Below are 13321 nucleotides of genomic sequence, written 5' to 3'. Positions count from 1 at the left end.
CAAGAGTCAGACGCTCAACCAACAGAGCCACCCGGGGGCCCCCATGTTGGTGATTCTTACTTTAAAGCTCAGTCTTTCACTTTCGTGGTTGCCGATCCCCCTCCACCCGCTCTGGCCATTCTGTTTCTTCTCTTTTTCTATCTTGGTGTGAAATTTGCATAAGATTGAAAAAAGCAAAGTGTTCACTTCAGTGGCATTGAGCACATGGGCCATGTTGTGCAAGGACCCCCTTTTGTGCCAGAGCATGACCCCAAATGGAAACCCTGCCCCCATCAGTCATGACCCCAAATGGAAACCCTGCCCCCATCAGTCATGACCCCAAATGGAAACCCTGCCCCCATCAGTCATGACCCCAAATGGAAACCCTGCCCCCATCAGTCATGACCCCAAATGGAAACCCTGCCCCCATCAGTCATGACCCCAAATGGAAACCCTGCCCCCATCAGTCATGACCCCAAATGGAAACCCTGCCCCCATCAGTCATGACCCCAAATGGAAACCCTGCCCCCATCAGTCATGACCCCAAATGGAGACCCTGCCCCCATCAGTCATGACCCCAAATGGAAACCCTGCCCCCATCAGTCATTCCCTCCCCATCTGCCGCCCTCCTACCTCTAGATGCCAATACTATCTTTCCTCCGTGAGGATTTCCTTATTCTAGGTATTGCATATAAATGCAACCATGTGACGTGTGGTATTCTGTGTCTGGCTGCTTTTACTGAATGCTTCCAAGGTCCATCCACTTTGTAGCATGGGCTAGACTGACGTTCCTTTTCATGCCTGAGTAATATTCTGCTGTATGGATGGACCACGTTCTGTTTATCTGTTCATCCATCCATGGACATCTGGGTTGTCTCCACCTTTTGGCGGTCATGAATAATCCTGCTATGAACATGGGTGTGCGAGTTTTATTTCCCACACCTGCTCCTCATTTGGGGGGATATATATTTAGGAGTGGAATGGCTGGGTCGTAGGGTGACTCTACGTTCTCACGTTTTTGGTGCTGGCAAGTTCTGTTTTGATCACTTTTCCACACCGGACACTCTGGTCCCTGGCTCCTGGGTCTGATCCTGTTATCTTTTCATCGCCTACATGTTCACATTCATGGTTGACATTGCCCCCCAAACCCTGTGTGCCCACGTTATCCCTGGAACTCCCTGCACACAAAAGCAAGTGACCCTTCTGGGTGTTCTCCTGGCCCTGGAGGAGACATCGTACACACTCATGTGTATAGTTCTCTTGAGATGGTCATCCCCCTCAGCTTCCAAATCTAGTTCCCCTCTTTTGTTCCTGATCTTGGCCGGTGGAACTACTGTCCCCCTAAGTGGCTCATGTAGGGATGCAGAGGTCTCCCTTATACGCATCACCAATTTCTTCTCGTGCATTATAGAGTCTGCGTCCTAGATGCATCTCAAGTTGACATTTGTCTTCCAGCATGTCATCACGGTGCTGCTGTCTCAGTGAGTACCTTTTCCATCTGTGCTACCAACGCCTTGGACCATTCCAGTACCTTCCAAGGTGGTTCCTTAGTCCTGTGTCCTCCAAGCCTGCAGCTGTGTAGCCATTCAGGGGCATCTTTCCAAAAACACATTCAAATTGCATGTGCCCATGTTGGCCTCCCCAGCGAGGTGGGTGATCCGGGCATCTTTATTCGCACACCTGCCTCTAGACCCTGGGACAATGTGTAGTGTAGGATAGGCGTTCAGTATGCATGTGTGAGCAGTTGCACGCTATTAATATAGCTCAGAAGGACATCCGGCATCAAAGCCCTGCTCACACCGCAGGGAAAGGTGCTCATCCTTCTAGGGGGAAGTGCAAACACCAACACACTATTCCACTTTATCTTCAACAAGCACCCCGACCCCGTTAGCTCCTGCTTTACTCCTGGCTTCAGCGTGAACACTCAAAGTACTGTCTACACATTTTCTCTTCTCTACAGTTAGGACGTGGATTTCTGACCTGTATTTCCTTTCTGATGTTTTTTTCCTACTTGGAATCGGTTGTGTGTGTGTTTTTTTTTTTCTTATCAAGTTTTTTATTTTAATTCCACTATAGTTAACATCCAGGGTGATATTAGTTTCGGGGGTCCAGGCTAGTGATTGAACACTTCCATCCAACCTCCTCGCGGTAATACTCTCCATTCTGACTTTTTACACTCACGGTGGCACCACGTTATTCTGCTTTGGCGATGGCAAATTTCATGTATCATTTTCTTCCCAGGTCTTGGCAGACCACTTTTATTTAAACCCTTGCTCCATCTATCTCGACTCATTCATTCATTCATTCACTCATTCACTCACCAAGGTCAAGTTTTACGAAGGGTTCTTGGATAAGGATCAAAGTGCTTTCTTTGTGAAATGTAGTTCTTCTTGCTCTGAAATCTTACTTTGTCTCATTCGTAGGAAGATACACATATTCCTGGTCTTCTTGTCCTTTGCTATCTCCCAAAGCCTTCAGTTCTTTGAGGGCACAGACTGCGGATTATTTGCCCCAAACACCCCCGGGGTGCTCAGAACTTAATGGAGATGATTGGTACCAGAAAACATGGCAGCCAAACGCAGGAAGAGGATGGACGGGGCTGGCATGGCAGGGCTGTAATCGTAACGCCACGGGCTTTTGTCATGATCCGTGCTGTCCTGGCTGTGTCCTGGCTGTGCCCCTGGCCCTCCCCATTCTCCCAGCAGTCCTTGTCTCCTCCCGTGATAATGACCGAGCTATTGCACATTTGCATTTCCTTTTTGATGGGAAGATGGTTCCACCATCATCCCTGGCACGTACACACCCTGATCAGAAACACCTACCGATTACCCTCCCATCTCCACAAGCTGTTATTTGTGACTTGCCGGTAGACGAAACATGGCACCATCTCAGATTCCAAATCTAAGTCACTGCGGGTCCCTGGATTCTTGCTGAGGCCGGTGTGTGGGGGGAGAGGCAGACACATGGGTTTGCGTGCGGTTCATGTCAGCCACGCTGTCCACACTGCTGTGTTCTCTCCACCAGGAGGCCAGCAGATGTGGCAGCGCTGTCCACAGTTTCTACCTCTTTCTCCAGAAATTCGTGTCTTGACGATTTATCTGTGCATTTCACATTGTTTCTTAACTGTCTAGTTTGAATTTCGAAGAGGAAGCAAGAGGCAGTGGGGATAGACAGTACAGGAAGTACAGGATGAAATGGGATTCCACAAAGAATTTGTTGGAGAATGGGACTTTATGCTCATTGGTATATAAATATTGTATATTTGTATATAAACAGTGTATATTTGATTATAGCTCAGACCTCAGTGGGATCGTCTAAGCTCTGGAGTGTCCTTCAAAACTCCCAATCTGTAGTATATACAATGGAATATTATTCAGTTTTGAGAAAGAAGGAAATCCGGTCATTTGCAACAACATGGATGGACCTGGAGGGTGTTATGCAAAGTGACATAAATCAGACAGAGAATGAATAATGCACAGTGTCACTTGCACTTAGGATCTGAAAGAACCAGAGTCACAGAACCAGAAGCTAGCATGGTTGCAGCCAGAGGCTGGGGGGAGCAGGGGAGAAATGGGGAGATGTTGGTCAAAAGGTGCAAACGTTCAACGGTAAGGTAAGTTCCAAAGACCTAGCATCCAGCATGGCGACTCTAGCTAACAACGGGTTGGTTGGTGTTGTGTGCGCCCCGTGTTGGACACAGCCAAGCTGCTGTAGACATCAGCATGCGGGATATGGTGTAGACACATGTTTTTAGCTTGTTTGGGTAAATATCAAGGAGTGGATCCATCCGCCTTGTTGCAAATGTGCCAGCCCTCATGGACTAACTCCAGTGTCTCACGTGGGTGTGGGCTCGTTCAGGGCCACTTGGCGGCATTCCTCAGTAATGGCGGTCATTGGTCATTGGCTGGGTCTTGAGAGGTAAAGACATCCTCCTAAAGCCCTGAGCTGGCTGGAAACCAAGGAAGAGTGTGAAGACAAAACCCGTAAGGGTTATAAGAGCGCGGTCTCTGGCTGTTGTCTCGTGGGCATTGGAGAACCAGCCAAAGGTGGACATCAGTGTTCTCTAATCTCCATGCCAGTGCGGGCCGCTCATAGGAGACCCTCCCGAAGCAAGCCTGGGTCGGACTGGCTTCATCCCAGCATGATGAATGCCCACCGCCAAACCGAGAAGGACGTCAAGCGTCTCGCCGGAAAAACAAATACCCAGAAAACAAATCACCGCAAAAGAAGCAGACACCACAACAAAGAAACAAAATTACCAGGCAGACTATGGCGCGGACCCACTGATGAATACCAAGATGAGCCAGAAGAAACAGGATGTGTGCACGGCCTCAGAACATCTCCCTGAACATCTACTCAGCCCTGCGTTCAAAGCGTATAAAAATTGAACCCCCCGAATGCACACAGAACGTGAGTTGTCCCTCACGAGTTCAGTGGACGCCAGCAAGCCAAAGTCGGGCAAGCACGTTCTGCAATCAGGAAAGAGTTCTTAACACGGAGGAGAAAACCACATGCTCTTTCAATATGTGCCAAATATTTGGGTACAGAATTTGGGCGGGTGTGAGAAAGTCACACTGGCAACGAACGAGAAAACCCAGCCGTGGGACCCGGGCACATCCTCGGGCTTCAGGGTCTTGGCGAGGGGACGGTATTAATTTCCTCCTCGCGGCGGGGTGGCAAAGATTAGAAATGATGAGCTCCAGGGCCGTGGAGGGCAGGAGGCGTGCTTTAAGTGACAGTAATTGCTGCGAATTCCCCACCTCTGGGCTCTCCGTGCACCAGCGTTTTGGGGCCAGCACCGGAACCCAGATTCTGGCGAATGGGAATAATCATGTGCCACAGGGCCCAGCATCTGGCCATGGCCAGCCGTAATCACGTCTGCATGAGCAGGGGATCCTTTCTCCGCGTCGGAGCTCCCCTCTGCGGCTCTCCTTAAAATCCAAATCCCCTTTATGCGCGTTTTGCATTGGGGGCAAGGCAATGTCTTCTCCGTCCGCAAGACTCCCTCTGTCTCACTGGAACGGTCACACACCTGTCGTTTCCTACCCGTGGAATTCCCAGGGCGGCCTGGGTGGGCGATCTGTGCTATTTATTCTGAGTTTTATTAAATTCTGCAGGTGCCAAGGCGTGGTGGAGAATTGATCTGTGACCTCCAGCCTCGTGAACACCTGTTTCTCCCTCACACATCATATCGCCCCCACCCAGGACTCCAGCCCAGAGCAGCTCCCCGTTCCTCCCCTTCATGGCACTCCCAGAATTCACTGGTTCTTCTTTTTCATAATGAACAGACTTCTTTTTAGTCCAGGTTTAGATTGAAGGAAAAACTGAGCAGAGAGTATAGAGAGTTCCCAAATGCTCTCCCACACAATTTTCCTCCACGCTGTACATTTTGTGCCTGTGGGGATATTTGGTGCACCTGTTACAAACGGTGAGCCAACGTTGATGCATGGTTACTAACCAGCGTCCGTACTTGATCTTATGGTCTCTCCTGGTGGGGTATGTTCTGCAGGTGTAGACACATATATAATGATAGGTATCCTTCATTGTATCACACACTGTTTTCCCTGCCCTACTACTCGGAACGGTCCCATAATCCTGAATACATATCATTATATATGCATCCAAACCCACAAAAGGCACAACTCCAGAAACGACCCTAATGTCAACTACAGACTCAGAGTGACAGTATGTCCATGTGGGGTCATCGGCTGTAGTAAACGTCCCCCCTTGTGGGGCCACTGATAATGGGTTAGGCTGTGCATTTGCAGGGCAATGGGTATATGGGAAATCTCTCAGTGTTGCTGGCACCTTAAACTGGTCTAAAAAAAATTAAGCATTTTTTGTAAAAGCGTTCTGCACTCTAACTCTTCATCCGTCCCTCCCTCCCTCCTTCCCTGGCCACCTCTGCTCCTGTCCATCATCAGCTGTATTTACTGGCACGGCTATGGGTTCTGCGTGTGAGTGGGGCCTGGGAGACCCATGTCCTCGGTTTATTATCACGGCAGAATGATGAGCTCCAATACCGACGGACACACTTCTCCTCAAATGCTCCTTCCTCAGGCTGATTTCCAGCCCCTTACGTGGGTGGACATGCAGGGAGGAGGGAGGGCAGGAGGCTGCTGGGGTGGGAGTGTCTCATCCCACAGGACGCTCCTGGGACCCAGAGCTGTCCCCTACCAGGTGACGGAGCTGCTGCTTCAGGTGGGAAGCAAACGGCATGCACTTTCAGAGATCTGGGCACGTGCACCTGCAGGAACGGACGGCTTGGGGACGCACACACAGGGAGGGGGCCCCAGGATGCCGTCTTCTGCAGCTCCCACCGACATCCTTCCTGCCCAACGCACACGGACTTTTCCAGCATCCGCACTGCGCGAGGACTCCCTGGGACCTTCCCCACGGGGGCACCGGCCGGGCGAGATTTCTCTGCACGCGTCTGCTTCGAAAAACAAGGTTGAGCAAAACGACTACACTTCTGCAATTCCTGCCTCTCGCCTCCAAGACGATTTTTCAACCTCGAAGCTTTGGCTTCGCGGCTTCTCCCAGCTGCCTGCTGCTGTGTGCTTTCGAGGGGGCGGGCTCTGTTCTCCATCCACACTGCAAAAAGGGGCCCATGGGGTAATGTTGTCACCCTCTGGTAGGTGAGGAAATGGACACCTGGGATGTCCCCGTGCATTTCTCAAGGTCATGAGCGCAGGGAAAGGTGGAGAAAGAATTCTAATCCAAGTCTGGGGCTTCAAAGCCGGGCACCTCAACTACTCATTTATTCACTCATCCTTCCATGCAAGGAGCCATTTATTCAACACCTATTGTATATACCAGGCTCTAGGTACTAGGGACGTAAGGCTGAATAAAACCCAAAAAAAGGAATCAGTAAAATACGGTAATGTGTGTGCACCACTATGTGTGTGTGTGTAAAAGAAAGAAGAAACAGAGAGAAACGGAGGGGTGCACACATTAGTGTACGTTAGAAAGGGGACTATGATATCTCCACAATAAGGTAAGGAAGTAAAAGCCATAAGAAAAAGCAGGTGTTTGAGACATGGTTCCTTGCTGAGAGCTTGCTAAGGGTGTCACCAAATATTTAAATTCCTCCCTCTCTCTCCCTCAACAATCTGCTATATTGTGGAAAGAGAGAAGCCTGGAGCGGGGACCCTGGCGGATTTGTTATGTCACCCAGCACACCCGGTCATTCCACCCAGCTCACCTCCTCATCCCCAAGTCACCAAGAGCATCTGCTCATCCCCAGGTCACCCAGCTCACCTCCTCGTCCCCAAGTCACCAAGAGCATCTGCTCATCCCCAGGTCACCCAGCTCACCTCCTCGTCCCCAAGTCACCAAGAGCATCTGCTCATCTCCAGGTCACCCAGCTCACCTCCTCGTCCCCAAGTCACCAAGAGCATCTGCTCATCTCCAGGTCACCCAGCTCACCTCCTCGTCCCCACGTCACCAAGAGCATCTGCTCATCTCCAGGTCACCCAGCTCATCTCTTCATCCCCAAGTCACCAAGAGCATCTGCTCATCTCCAGGTCACCCAGCACACCTTCTCGTCCCCAAGTCCCCAAGACCAAGGCATCTGCTCATCTCCAGGTTACCTGGAACACCTATTTGTCCCTTTGTCACCCAGCATCTGCTCATCTCCAGGTCACCCAGCACACCTCCTCATTGCCAGGTCACCCAGTGCACCTTGTCATTCCCAAAATCCCCTCTGAGCATCAACCCCCATGAAGTTCTTTGTGGCTTTTCTTTGCCTTAATGGCACACGTGGAGAAACACACGGCCGTGGGAAGAGGCTTCAGCCCCTCCGCCAGGTGCATTCCACAGACCACAGGGAACTTCCTAGCTCATCAGAGCAACGCGGATGTCAGGTTTCCAGAGACCACTGCGTCTGGTGAGCGTCTTGTGGTTTCAGGCCACCAGAGCTAGGCTGTCCATATTAGAACCATCAGGCCAGTGTGTGATCAGAGCACAGGCTCACTTAGGTCCTGCAGCCCTGGGGTTGAAAGGCACCCTCCCCTCTTCTGTCCTTTCCATGTACAAAGTTCTCATCCTGCAGCCACACACACACACACGCCATCACGTGCAGCTGCCCTGCTCGGCCAAGAGTCCTGAGCTCCTGTGCAAAGCACACAGACCATGGTGAGGTCATTTCCGGGCTGTTGTGTGCCCCACAACACAGCCAGATTCCTTCTTCATTTCAGCTCAGTGGTGCCGGAGCGATTAGCACCAGGAGATGTATCTTTGCAAGTGAGCATGACCCTCCAAAATAGACCTTTGGAACGTTGTGGGAAGGGACCCGGAGGCTGGCATTACCAAGGGGATAATCGTCCCCTGACACAGATCCGTGCCTGGTTTTGAAGGAGGAGGAGCCGAGAGAGGCTGGGGTCTATTTCAGGCAAGGTCAATGTGCAAGAGAAAAGGAGACTGTAGATTTTGGGGGGATAGCAGAGAATTACTCCCTCGGTTCTGAGCCTCAGGGTCTGTCCACAGGTGTCTGGGTGACATGACTGCTGCTGGGGGCTCAGGCACCTGTGTGATCTGCTGCTCTGCTCAATGGCTCTCCAGCATTTGCAGCTCTCTCTGCTTGAGTCCTTTGTCTGTAATGAGCAGCGACGTTCAGGCACTCGGGGTTTGGACGTCTGGGTCCTACCTCCTGATAGGGGGACTCAGTGTCTCCCGTGTCTATTTGTAGTGACATCCCGTCACATTTCACAAAGACTTTAAGGAAAGCCTTCACTCTCCATACACAATTTAAAAGCGGATTCTTTAGCCATCCATATGGAATGCAGGAAATGATCTGTGCAAACAGTTTTGGAAGTTGAACTAACTAGAAAGGTTTTCTTTCGGGGGGGGAGGCTTTTTTTCCTTTAAGGTTTTATTTTTAAGTAATCTCTACACCCAACAAGGGGCTCAGACCCACAATCCTGAGATCAAGAGTTGCACGCTCCACGGACGGAGCCATCCAGGTGCCCCTCACTGGGAAGATTTGAGACATTTTTTGTTTTATTGCTTTAAAAAATATTTGTTTTGCTTTATTGCTTTAAAAATATTGTTTCATTGCTCAAAAAATATGTTTTTGTTGTTGTGTGTTTTTTCGAGGACAGGGGCTCTCTTGGGTCGGGGTGGTGCCTGTTCTGTGTAGACCCCTCTGGCGGTACTGCAGAAAGGGGGTTAGGTGGGAGACCACTCATCCTAGGCTCTGGGAAGCCTGCATTATGGGAGTGCACAGGGTCGGTGGAGAGAAGGGAACGGTGTTAAGGGGATAAAACCAGGACTCCGGGAATGAGTGATTGTGGGTTTTAAAACAGCAGGGAGTTAACACAAAGTCAACCATTAGCCTGGAATTCCCCCGGGCCAGACCTGCAAAGGTGGGGAACAAGGTGTGGGGACAGAACTTAGTGAGTTCCAGTTATGGACGTAGGTTCAAGGACCGTGCGGAAACATCTGGGCGTTCCCTTGCCTGGATGTGTTTGGGCCACCGGAGAATGATCTGGCAATCGCTCCCTCTTGGATCCCATGCATATGGGGTTCTCTGGTCTTTAAGAAGGGAGCCACGAACACACAACAGGGAATGCGTGGTCCCTTCAACATGCACTTTTGGGAAAACTGGATATTTACGTGCAAAATAATGGAATTGGACTCTTGTCTCACCCCACACACACAAAAATTAACTCAAAATGCATTAATGGCTCAACCGTAAGATCTGAAACCTTTCAACTCACAGAGGAACATACAGGGAAAGTGCTTTTTGATGCTCGTCTCAGTAATGGGTTTGCAGATGGGACACCAAAATCGCAGACAACAAAAAGCAAAAATAGACAAGGACGGTTGCCTCGAATAAAAACATTGCACAGCAAAGGGAATGATCACCAGAAGGAAGACATGATCTGCAGAATGGGAGGAAATATCTGCGAATCACATACCTGATCGGTAGACCACCTTATTAAAAAAAAAAGTCACTGTTTGTTTATGGTAAGAGTTCTTAATTTTGGTTTATCTGTAAAAATCCACCAATTTGTCTTAAGGATGCAAACAGATTCACTCGGTGTTACTGTTATTGTAGTATTAGGTGGTTTCCAGTCTCCCTGGGGAATAAAAAAAGACTCTCTGATTGCTTGATTTTCCAGGTGGTTGGTGGCGTGTCATTGACTCTCTGGAGGACCCTTCACATATGTGCTCCTGATGGGTAAGTCCAACCGTCCTTGGTCGAATGCATAATGCTCTGCACTCTTGAGGCCAACCTCCTAGCGTCTCCGAGTGGCTCCCCGAGCCTCGCAAATCAGATTCTGTGTTTCTGAGAACCGTCTGCGGACTCTCAATGGTTCTTTTCCATTTCATCGAATATCCTTGAAAATTCTCCAAACCCATGTATCTTTCTGCACCAAATTCACACCCAGATTGAGCATATGTCCAGATGATTAAATGCACGCTCAGACCTCCCATACATAATGGAGGCTCCATTTTGGTTGCTAGCTAGCATTCATCAAACTAGCCTGGCATTTCCTGCCAAGTCTGTGAATGCGCAATTGGTAGTATATTGTTTGGGAAAGAGAAGGACACGCATCCGAAAAAATCGAGCTTAAAGATCTGAAATTGTACATTGAACTCACAAGAGGCATGCTCAGAATTATGACTCCGTGTTCAAGCTTTAACAAATGCTTGGACTTTTTATGGTCTTGACCTATGGAGCCAAGTTCATCCATTCTAGTTTGCTTGGAAACATTACAATTTCTGATTTTCAAATGGAAAACCGGGCTAGTAATCCTTCCTCCTTTTGATGAGAGACACGGATGTCAGGTCAGGCATTTTCCTGCAGTCATCCCCATCTCAAACCAATTATTTTTGGCCTCCTTTTGGAACTCAAAACAGGACCAAAGATAAGTAGGGAAATGTATATAAAAATAAGTCAATTTGTACATTTTTAAGATGCGAGCAAAGACGGATGAAAGAACCCATTCCCACCATGAAAAGCAGGCACGTTTTATTAAAGATTTGATTTTGACCTAAATGGAATTAATTCTGTGAGATCCTTCGTACTTCTCCAGCAGATTCTGTAACTCAGTATAAAAACTCGAAACGTGCCATGAATTGTGTGTTCCTCTGAGAACCCTAAATGCAAATCCATTCAGGATACCTTAGTAGTTCAGATTTATTATACCGCCCTGAGAGTGGAAGCACCCAATGCAAGAAGTGGGTGGGTTTTCTCATTTTTCATGATCCCATCCTGTGTCCGTAACTCTTCTCCAGTGAGCCAACCCCAACCTAATTTCAATGCCAATGGTATATTCACTTTTAGGTAGCATTAGAAAAAATAATAAGGGCACAGATAGAGGGCAAAACACAGGCATAAAGTGGACCTCCTGCATATGCCACAGAAATGGACAATTCCCAAGAGCATCTACCCCACTGATTCTCAAATTCACTCATTTATTCTGCTTTATAAAAGCATGAAAATAATCTCCTCTGAAAAATCAGGCAGTGGGTCTTTCAACTCTCGATGGGCAGCCCGAGAGGATCACGTTGGCTGTGTCTGATTTGGGAGAACTTTGACGTGAACTCACAGGCATTGTTCTCCTATCGCTGGGTTGGATTAAGTTAACAACCCATTGGCTAGTCCTCAAAGGGGCCAAAACATAACACAAATCAACTAGGGCTCAGTGTTTTTCCCCTCAATGGGTGAGGGGAGGCCAGTTTTCATAGCAACCCCGGGATCTTAGTCCAACAAAGGTGTATGTGTCCCCAGGACATACAAGTTCCACGTGCTGATATAGGGATCCAAGCTGACATGGCGGCTTCACCACATAAAATACTGCTCTCCTTAGTTCATGTGAGCGGAGAAAGACATTGGGGAGTCAGGTGAGGGCCACACACCCTGCATGTCAGCACCCACAACATTACACCAGGCAGGACCACTCACGTGGCTTTTCCCTGCAAGACATGCTGGGAAATGTGGGGAGCAGATGGAGCCATCAGTGGCCACCCGTCTCTGCCCCAAACCCTCAGAACACAGATCCCCCAACTGCAGCCAAACACCCCAACACATGCTCATAAATACAAATTCGGTCCTCATCCTGGGAGCCATCCAGATGTTCTATGGGAATTTCAGGCCAACAGCTCTACCGTGTGCAACAGTCAATGTCACGGAGATGTGAAGAGACCAAGGAAGGCATCAACGTGGATTCTTTTTTTCTTTTTTATGTTTTTTTATTATATTATGTTAGTCACCATACAGTACATCCCTGGTTTCTGATGTAAAGTTTGATGATTCATTAGTTGCGTATAACACCCAGTGCACCATGCAATACATGCCCTCCTTACTACCCATCACCAGCCCATCCCATTCCCCCACCACCCCTCCCCTCTGAAGCCCGTGGATTCTTGATCAGTGCGTGTTCCAGGCAGTATGGACTATGGCCGGAATTAGGCATCCCCACGAGCATAGCTGCTATCACAACATGCAAACAACAGAGAACAGGAAATAACGAGTGTGTTACCAGGGATGTAGAGAGATTGGAACCCTTATGCGTTGTTGGTGGGAATGTAAAATGGCGCAGGTGCTGTGGAAAACAGTATAGCGGTGCCTCAAAGAATTGAAAACAGAGCCACCCCGTGATCCAGCAATTCCACTGCTGGGTGTACACCCAAAAGACTTGAAAGCAGCATCTTGGAGAGACATTGGCACACCCATGTTCGTAGCAGCATTATTCAAGAGAGCGGGAATGTGGAAGCCACCCAAATGTCCATCAACAGTTGAGTGGATGAGCAAAATGTGGTCCATGCACGCAGTGGAATATGATGCAGCCTTGAAGACGAAGGACCGTCTGCACCTGCTAGGACGTGCATGGACCTTCAGGACACGATACTCCGTGATATCAGCCAGACACAGAAGGACAAATCCTGTCCGATTCCAGATATACAAGGTTCCCTAGAGGAGTCCCATCCACAGAGGCAGAGAGTAGATGATGGAGCCAGGGGCTGGGGACGGGGATGGGGAGTTAATGGTTCATGGGGACAGAGCTTCAGTTTGGGGAGACGGAAAGTTCTGGGCGTGATGGATGGTTGCACAATAGTGAATGTACTTCATGCCCCTAACAGTGTATCTCCACATGATTTAAAGGGCCATTTTAATGTTATAAATGTCTTAATTCGGTTATAAGGAATCAGGGAGGCCCAATACAACTGTACAAGGCTGTTTTTAATTTACCACTTAGTCCTTGGAAAGTAGAAGCCCGATGCCTCCATATACAAGGCAGCCCTGAGTCGACCCCACTTTCTGTCCGAGCCCCTGTGAGTCTGCCTGGAGGACTGGAGACAAGGTCACATGGCCACCTGACACTCAGCCACG

General features: G+C 49.1%; 1 protein-coding gene across 1 annotated transcript in view; it reads left to right on the top strand.

Annotated features, from left to right (window-relative positions):
* The window catches only part of LOC113240784 (dehydrogenase/reductase SDR family member on chromosome X), a 207313-nt gene extending 197191 nt beyond the window's left edge, over positions 1–10122 (top strand). The window contains exon 8 of the mRNA XM_057308826.1: positions 10104–10122. The gene's annotated coding sequence lies outside the window, so the exon portion shown is untranslated. The remainder of the gene's footprint in view (positions 1–10103) is intronic.
* Positions 10123–13321: the final 3199 nt, after the last annotated feature.

This window comes from Ursus arctos, chromosome X (assembly GCF_023065955.2).
Source record: "Ursus arctos isolate Adak ecotype North America chromosome X, UrsArc2.0, whole genome shotgun sequence".
Taxonomy (NCBI): Eukaryota; Metazoa; Chordata; class Mammalia; order Carnivora; family Ursidae; genus Ursus; species Ursus arctos.
Note: the sequence above shows the minus strand (reverse complement) of the source record. Positions and strands in the feature narration are given on the sequence as shown.